Source organism: Urtica dioica, chromosome 1 (genome assembly GCF_054948205.1).
Source record: "Urtica dioica subsp. dioica isolate 48M chromosome 1, U.dioica_male_clone48M_v1_H2, whole genome shotgun sequence".
In the NCBI taxonomy this organism is placed as follows: domain Eukaryota; kingdom Viridiplantae; phylum Streptophyta; class Magnoliopsida; order Rosales; family Urticaceae; genus Urtica; species Urtica dioica.
Window position 1 is genome coordinate 48,739,777 of NC_142756.1, and position 10,314 is coordinate 48,750,090.

Sequence of the window (10,314 nt, forward strand, 5' to 3'; positions counted from 1 at the left end):
GTACATCAAGGATGCAGACTTGACGGTGACTATTACGTACCAACATAGATCTCTACCACGTCCAACTGGTCAAAGAGCTCGTAGTCTACCTTCCAGAGAAGATCATGTTGTCAATGGTGCCCACAAGAAGAGTAGTAGTCTTTCTTTATTTATGTACATTTGATGTAATAAAATCTCATGAAGACTCTTGCTTGTAACTGCTTAATCATTAATTAAAGTTGAAACGTTCATACATTCTTCCTTGTCTATTTGAAGCTTTATGAAAAAGTATAGTCTTTAGTCCTTAAACAGACCTAACAACAAATGAAGAGTCAAATATAGATTCGCATGAACAAACTCTTCATGGTTTACTTAAAACAGTTTATTCGCAATCTAAGGGTCAAATGGCTATTGATCCCAGTATGATTTTAGGAGAATCTATGATGTCTGGTTATGGGACATTGAGAGTTTGAGACTCTATAGTTCTTCTAGGTATCTTCTGAACGTACTAAATTGACAAGTGCACTTCTAGAGACAGAATAAGAACAAACCATTCAATATCTTATATCTCGAAGTCACTACGTATGAATTACATCGTGCTTACCTCAATCCTGAAATGAGACATGTCATTTCATAGCTTACGTATTCTCATTTGAGAAAGCCAGAGTTCTAGATTCACTATGTGATTCTGACAGGACCTATTGGTGAAGTACTAAGTTATGAAGATGTCATGAGTAACTTTGTGAAGATCTCATAGATATGGAATTCATGTACAAGAATGCTGAAATGCAATGTATATCACCTCATGCTTTGTTCCTTGGAATGTGAATAAATGAATTGGCCAGTGTCCAAATTGAGTCATGACTCTTTTGGATGAATGTGACTTGTTAGCTCCTCAACAATATATTCTTTCTAACTTATTCACAAGCGACAAAGGAGTCGAGGAAATAACAGTTAGAAGGGTAAAATGGTAATTTTGTAAATCTCATCTAGTTGATGATATTCATGAAGGGTAAACAGAGATAATATTCAGTGGATCCACTCGTTAGAATTAAGTAGAATTCTTGAGTAGAAAATATATTTATTTGAACCGAGAGATTTTCAGTGTCAACTCTTTAGTGGAGTCAGTTGACATTAAGCTAGAACTTGGAAAAAGTTTGTTAACTTTTGAGTCCAAGTATGTTAGCTCAAGCTTTTTTCATTTGGATCCATGAGGTCACTAGCACAAGTCATTAGAGTAGGATTAGTTAAACTAGAAGCTAAGGCAAAACAAGAACTAGACAAGTTTTACGAAAATTGTCTAAAGGGTTATTTTGTCCTTTTGGACATGGGATGGTATGAATGTCAATAAATAAGTTTTTTGACATTGTCATATGATGACAAATGAAAGATGTCACACGGCCATGTTGAGAATATTGGGCCTTAAGTAATGAATTTCATTTCATGGAATTTTACTTAAAAATTCTTAATGGGCTTTTCTTGTGTTGCCATGAACAAATGAATAAACATCTAGAAGCTCCCTCTAGAAGCCTATTTCGTCCAACATAGCAAGAGAAAGAGAAATTATTTTGTGCATTGATGTATGAAGATACTTGCCAAAATAAAAAGAGGAAATAAATTTCCTCTAGAATGAAATGAATATGGGCGGCCAAGGCTAGGAGAGAACAAATGAGGAAACAAATCCAAGGCCTTCTAGAAGGCATATTGAATGTGCAACATGGGTAGAAAAGAGCAAATAAGATTTGCTCATCAATATGTGATATTTTATAGAAAAGAGGAAAATACTTTTTGAAGGTAATCCTCCTCCTATAAATACCCCACCTCATTCACAATTCACAACACACAATTTTAGAGATTGAGAGCTTCTCTCTCTAACCTTGTAGCCGCCCCTCTCTCTCTCTCTCTCTCTCTAACCTTTCTTGTTCTTTTGTTTTGGAACCTAGGTCCTCATTAGATCTAGCATTTGTTTTAGCTCTTTGGCTCTAAGACTTGTTCTTGAGTCATCGTGTTTGAAAGTGCTCACACACTAAATCCAACAATTCTCTTAAGACTCTAGTGGTAGAAACTTTCGTGGTTGCTCAACAGGTTCAAGAACCTAGTGGGAGAGGCAAGCTGCGTGGGGAGACGAACGTTTCAACCTTCCAAAGGCTTCTCAATGTTCAAGCTCCATTCGAGGTTCGTACCGAGTAAAAACTAAAAGTAGTTTTAAAAAATTTTAAATTATATGTTCATGCGCTTTGTCTAGGTTTTAAAAATGTTTTACGTGTTTTAAAGAAATTTTTATATTCCGCCGCATGCTAGAAGCGATAAAACTTTTCTTAACCCTAGATCTATTACAAAAAAATAGTATCAGAGTTATGGTTGTAGGATAAGCATGTGCATATAATTTGAAATATGAGTTTGAAAATCGTTTTCTTGAATTTACTCGAGTTATGGTTTTGCTATAATTGTTATTTTAGATTTTTTTTAATTTATTACTCGTGTCTTTAAATTAAAAATCATGTTGATTTTATATGACCTTTGGATGTTATTAAAAAACATTAGAATCAGTTCTAAAAGTTTATAATTTTTTTCATAATCAAATTTCGGGTAATTTTGTGACAAGTAATATTGTCTTGCTTGCTTTGCTTTTTTACATGCTCATTTTGTTTTTGTTGTTATTATCTCTTGTGCTACTATTAATATGTTAATAATACACATCTAAAAGACTTAACAAGTTAATAAAATGTCCAGTTTTCCTTGAGCTTAAAAAATACCCACTGTAAAAGGGACGTATCTCTCTTCTCGGAACTTGGATTTGACTGGTTCTTGAACCATATTAAAGGTTTGTGAGTCTACTTTCCAAAACGGTTTGAGTTAGCTCAATTGGACATCAGGGTCGCCATTTATGGAATTTTTACCCCGAGGTGTTCGCTGCCCGTGATTCCAGGATTTCTTGAAAATTTAATTTGTGAATTCCGAATCCCAACTCCCATTCCCAGAGTTCCAGAACTCAAATGGAAAATGTTTCTTAAGAAATTTTTTTTTTTCTAAATGTTATAAACATAATGTGTAAGATTGAAAAGTTTTGATTTTTGAATATTTAATTGAAATTGAATTTTTACAAAACTAGTTTGAATTTTGAAAAACTGTTTTCACTTTCAAACTTAAAAATATTTTGTCATCCAAATCAAATGAGTTTTCAAAATGTTTTCAAAACTATATCTATATCTCTTATGTTCAAAATCTATTTGCTCTTGAAAATTTAAGTGGGAGGTCTCCTCGTAGACTAGTCGAAAAATGCAAGAAGATGTGTAATCTCAAACTTCAAGTGTTCGGATGAGTTAGAAGTTCACACTTCCCTCATACACATTCCCGAGTAAAATATATAGGAAAACGTCCGAGTATGTACCTTGTGTCCAAGTATGTACCTTGTGCCTTTATGCATTAACACTGGTCTTCCTAGAAACATGACGATCTAAGGTTCAATTTCTAGAATTCCACTCTATCGCTCTGTTACTAGGAAATGTGTTTCCGAACTTATAAGAGATGATGTGCCAACTCTAAAAACTAAGTGGGAGGGTTATACTTGTTGTTTGCAACTCACGATCCCCAACACTAAAGAAAAGTGTAATTGTCGCTAGACTAAGAGTCACCCTGGTGGCCCTCTCTTAAATGAGAGTACTCAACGGCGCTTTGCTCTGATCATTGCTCAATGAGCTACGTCGAGAATTAGACAATGAGACAAGGCCTCCCCTCGGTGGATTGTTTTTTCAAAGTCGATCTCTTGGACTAAGTGGTTGGTTACACACTTAGACTCCATCCCTAGTAATCCTCCCTCGAGGCCCTGCGAAAGGATGAAAGTGATCTGTTGGGGGATCGAGCTCGCATCGGACACGAACGATCGCTCCGATGCGACTCGCTTGAGATGATTCCACCATATAACCATATTAATGCGGAATATAATTAATTACGCTGATCATAAGCTAATTAAATTATGGTTATAATTAACAAGATCTAGTTATGTTTAATTAATTTAATTCACGAGAGCATATAAGTCAAGCAACCTATATAAGAATAAACGAGTACTTACATTGATTTTTGGTTCAGCTACAGAACGCTCCAATCCAATCGCGTACTCCTTCCGTCGTCTTGTTATAATTAACAAGATCTAGTTATGTTTAATTAATTTAATTCACGAGAGCATATAAGTCAAGCAACCGATATAAGAATAAACGAGTACTTACATTGATTTTTGGTTCAGCTACAGAACGCTCCAATCCAATCGCGTACTCCTTGCGTCGTCTTGATGAAGGACTCGAGGATGACACCTTAGTCTTCTGAAACGTAATCTCCGAGACGAATAAGAAAGATGAGTGGGCACAGTCTTTATCTCACTAGATCACGAAACTAGGTGTTTTGAGATCTCGCTCTTATTTTACTAAGAATGGAAACGAATTTCCGAGGGGAGGGAGAGGCTGTTTTGCACGGCTAAGGTAGCCTAGAGTGCACAAAATTATTAGGTCAAAATCCTTGATTTTTGCCTTCTCATGAACCCCTATTTATAGTAGTAAAAAGTAGATATTCATGGAATCTTCCAGAATATTTTATTTCCTTTTATTGTGTTCACACTAGAGGATTTAATCTAGGCCCTTGGATCTCAACAAGTGAATCCTATTTTTTCTCTCATCCATCAGATCAATATCTATGGGATATTATTCTTCTATTTAAATAGAGAATAATTTATTTAGTGAGATAATAAAGGAGAATATATTATTTTCCTAAATATTCTCCTAAATACTTTCCTTTAAATAAGGTGAAAATATAGGACAATATCTTATATTTTTCTCTCTCCTTTATTTAAACAACTAAAGAGAAAATATTGGTAAATACCAATATTGAAATTTCGAACTTGATGGCACACGGCCAAGGAGATTTGCGCAAACCCTAGTGCCAAAAATCCTAATTCGAATTTTCCATGTGTGCAAGGCCCAATTGCTTAAAACCCAATTAATTATTTATTTACTTGGTCAAACAATAAACAAATAATTAATAATTGTTTATTTACTTGATCAAACAATAAATAAACAATTCTACCATAAATATTTATTTAATTATGCGAATACCCGTTTTCCAGAATTAATGCTGTCAATCACAATTACAGCAGGTGAGATTAATAATGATAAACATTATTATACGAAAGTTCTTATCCGCCTTTATCAGAGCCGAATCGGGGACTATGGACCTAGTAATAGGAGCTTAACAAATCCGATGAAAAAGACGAAATAGTCCTTTCTCTTTTGTCCATCGATTCGTCTAATCTTGGTCAAATACTCCACCTTGTAAGCCAAGACTGAACTCTCCTTTATACTAGAATTATATTTACTCATCGTGACGAGTGTCCACTGATATAGTCAGTTCGTGATCAAGATCCTCCAGGTTCAACCCGTGTCAAGAGAAGTCAATTTTTCCGTTATACTTCTCTTGATACATATCAGCCCTAAGCATTGTTGCTTCCCCAGCGAAAGATTCTTTCGAACGTTACTTACTTCGAAAGTGCTAGCAATCTATCGGTTCTGGAATCAACCCTTAGGTGAGTGAACATTAACCTTCTTTTAGGAAGGCTGGATTCCGTATCTGTAAATCACTTCCCACTCGAATTATGCTCTGAGAAAACTCCCTAGACATAAGCTGTGATTAGCATGAATAGCCTTTTAGCGAATGATTCAAAGAGCTCAGTAACATAACCCAGTGTCCATGATCACTTCAGGATTTAGATCAAGTCTCACTGTGACCATCATAGTGGCCTCGGTTAGTGTGTCGTAACGGTCCTTAAACGACACATCTACAACCAAGACCTGTCCAAGTCGTACACTTACCACAAGTGTAGAATGCTCCCACATAGTGATCAGCCTTCACCTATGTGTTCCACATATATGACTTTAGATATATCTTTCCAGGCGTATATCAGTCATCGACCATGTTTTAGCACACCGCCCGAACTCAGGTGCCCAGCACGTGACTCAGTTAGATACGGAGGCTATGGAAGATAGTTGTTATTGATTCTAATTGTTAAGAACTTAACCCACTAATCATATAATGCTAATAAAGTAATCTTATTATCGAATTTAGTAATCATTATCTTCAAGTGGGCAATATTCCCAACAATCTCCCACTTTGACCAGAGAAGATAAGTTTCCTTCAGCCAATTTAATTCTTTGCCATCATTATAGACTGTTTAGACTTTGACCCAGGATTGAGATTCTCATCATATGGATTCCCATTTTATCTATACTCTATCATTTATGTCGATCTGACATATGTCCCATTATTCTAGTTCATGCATTTTTGCAAGTGATCTTTGACTTACCATTTAAGGTCAAGTCAAATTGTCCATAGTAAATAAATTTACTTTAGAACAAATTAACACTACGCATACCTTTAGATTATACACCAGACTTTATATCTAAAAGTAACAAGTCTCCCTATCAAGGTGTACATCCCTTTGGTGCCAAAACAGGTTGCACCATTGCATGGTTTGATCTCATCACCACTTATTATAGTGTGATTTATTGAACGTGTTTAAATAAGAACTTTATTGACCTATTTCCATTACTTGGTTATTTATAGTTCATCCTTGTTTGTCGTGTTCATATTCAATATATACACAAGACTTTAAGGATTTACTATATTTAAATAACTAAGTATCTCACTATTTCCAGAAATTACAGTGTTTACAACACATGTAGTTATTCTCGGAAATACGACATTGTCTAAGGTCTAATTATCAGTCCTTTTAAAGACAATGTCAATAGCCTCAACATTGAGCTCATACCCTATATCAATAAGTATGTTTGAGACATAATGGAACGAGCATGTCGTTTTTAAATTTAATTTTAGAAATAGTTAGCTCAGTCAATTTACTTGTGTCATAATGAGGTCTAGAACTATAATAGTAATGACTTTATTCATGACACTTGTTTAGGAGCTTCACTTATCGATCATTCTCAAAATATCGATTATAACAAACATCCATGTACAATCATGACTAGTTTGTTAAGTACTTAGGATCTACCTTTCATATTTCAAAAGGTTTATTAGTATAACTACTTCGATCCATGTCTTTATGTTATTGGAACTTCATCCTCAAAGGACAGTTCATCTTCAATTTTGAAGATCCCTAATGAAGTGGTTTGTGGTATCAGAAAGAAGAGTATCATTGATGATAATGTCTCTCCTTAAGGGCTCAATCCCTTACCTTATAGCTTATTAAAGCTTAAACCATTTCATTAATCCTTTTATAGATCTCTATATTCCTTTAAGCTAATAGCTTAATAGGTAGATCTATTAAATATGGGCTAATAACTTTCAGAAGAGTTAGTATGATCGAGAGTGATATCTCAAGATCATGTCTTTCCATTTAAGGAAAGTTTATTGTTGATGAGAGTGACAAAGATCCATTCTAGGATGCTCCCACTAGGTTATTGATTTTAACGACAAGATAATTCAAAATTATCCTTCCTTTCAATTCATTGATTTATGTGGCAAGGTAATCATTGATTACTCTTTCACTTTAATTATTGAATAATAGCATATACATTCCGGTTAAGGATGCCATCTTCAATGATGGGTTTAATCCTGTGAAGGATGTTGCTATTTATTCAACAACAAGTGGCTAGATTTCATTAAAGAAAGCTCCCACTCTTTTATTGAACAATAGTGACTAGAATCCAATTAAGGATGCTCCCACTCAATAATATTGGTTATTTAGTGGCTAGGTTCCATTTATGGATGCTCCCACTATGTCAATGAATAAGAGTAGCTAGGTTCCAGCTAAGGATGCTCCTACTCGATTATTGAATTTTAGACTGGCTAGATTCCAATTAAGGATGCTTCCACTCAATCAATAAATCTAGAGTGACTAAGTTCCATTCAAGGATGCTCCCACTCAATCAATACGAATATTAGTGACTAGGTTCCAATTAAGGAAGCTCCCACTAATTTAATTCATCATCAACACTAACTTTTAGTTGTGTCTCCTTTATTATTTATTATTCGCACAAGTCATTGTCGAATAATGGTAATAATTTATTTAGACGCTTTCAAAGCTCTAAATAGTTCTTAAACAATAAAACATATTCAACATAAGAATTTAATGAAGCAATAAAAGCTAATTGAATTTTAACAGAGATAATAACTTAGAAAATATTTATATTTATTTATTATGCTTCTATATAGCATATGAACGGAAAAACGTGACCTTCATATTCTATATCTTTTTCATAAGGACATAAGCATTCATGCCTATTCAAATATCATAAAAGCAATCAAGGCATTCAATAGAAGGAAATATTTAAAGACACAACCTTGTGTTCATAAATAATGTAATAAAACATAAAGAAAGAAAGGTTCATCCTTTCTGGAATAGCCATAAAGGCTACAGTCCAGAAAACCTCGGATTATTAAATGACACATCCCATGTTCAAAAATAAATCCAAAGATGAAAGTAATAAAACTAGCGGGAAATTAGATCTTCAAATGGAGCATGAGCTTCTCTACAATTCGGGCTTGAATCCGACATTGTTCAGCAAGCTCGTCTACACACGTTTGCTCCATCAGATCTGCTCTGCAACAAGAGAAGAAGTATGCTCATGAATAATTATCCTCAAAACATTTTTAGGATATCTTTAATCATGAATTTTAAGGTACAATACCAGCATTCTTCTTGTTTTTCTCAAGCTCAGCCAAGTACAAAGGACAATGCCTCTTCCAATGGCATTCAGTGTTGCAGTGGTTGCATTTACCAATGCTTTTTCGCTTCTATACTTTTCCTTTTCCACTTCTCTTGAAGTTCTTCCTTTCCTTCTTAGCGAGAAATTTCCCCTTTGAAGTATTCGGACGTGCCTTAGATGACTCAGCACCAGAAGTCAACTTCTTCTTGGTTTTAGGCGAAGAACTCTTGTCAGCATAGAGAGCTGACCCTTTGTTCTTCCCATGTCGAGTGATAGACTCGAAAGTCTGTAGTTCATTCAACAGCTGAGACAGTCCATACGTCAACTTGTTCATGATGTAGTTGGACGTAAACTGTATGAAGTCACTCGAAAGGGAATTCAGGATTATTCCCACCTGAGTAACCTCATCCATCTGTGCCCCATGGAGTTCAGCTTCGGTGAAGTAGTTAGTCATCTTCATGACATGATCCCTCACCGGAGTTCCCGCAGTCATCCTAGTGCTAGTGCACTTACGGGTGAGCTCAATGCGGGCTTGCTCGCTTTGCATCCCAAACATTTGTTGCAACGAGTCAAGGATCTCCACAGCGGTCTCCTTCCCTTCCATCTTAGTTCGCAACGCATCAGATATGCTTGGGAGCATGTAGGCCACCGCCTTGTTATTGGCAGTAGTCCACTTGTCATAATCCTCCCTCAAGTTCTTGGAGGCACCATGAGCAGGAAGAGGAGGTCTGTCTTCAGTGAGGATAAAGCGAATGCTTTCACTCACAAGCACAATGTTGAGATTCGACTTCCACTTAGGGAAGTTATCTCCAGTCAGGACGTCTTTCGACAACAGGGCCATAATAGGGTTCGACATGATTACTAAAAACATAAAAAGCACATTTACTAGCAATATGAAAAGAAACAACTATCAATATAATTTAGGAAATAAAAACTATAATGCAAACATGCACGGGATAAAATACTAGTCAAAAGAACCCAGTTTTTATATTCCAAGGTAATTCGACTAATACCCACAGTCCGTTTCACTCTGGTGACGTAACGGAGTGCACCTAGTGAACATGAGAACCATCTCAGATTAGTGAGCAATCATAGTACATGTACCTTCATAACTATGCTCACTAACTACCAATTTTATAGGAATCTTTGGCCACATGAGCAACCACCGGTTGGTTCATGCATGAGTCAACCCAACATTTCAATGAAAGAAATCTAGCTCATACGCACTAGCGTAACTTGTACACGCAGATATCAACACTCCCACCTATCGTCAGAGACACAACCTTGGTATTGGAATCAGAAAAGCCCTTCCGAATGGAACTGACCACCATGTTTAGAAAACCGCCGGTCACGAGGGGATCTTTCATCCTCACGGTGTTGTGTCAATGTTGGAGACCTACGACTCAATATACTTTCAGTATTTTAATTTTCCTAGCATTAACTTTAATCTAGGTGATCCACTCAAGTTAACTAAGTCATATTAAAAACTCGAGTGTTTCTAAGCTACCCTTAAAAACAGATGTTTCGATATAGCTTAGTGATTAGGAATTCATGACATCTAGTCTTGATTATCCTAAAAGTATTCCATCACGGAAAAGCTCCCAGTAGAGAAGGTGAGACACTA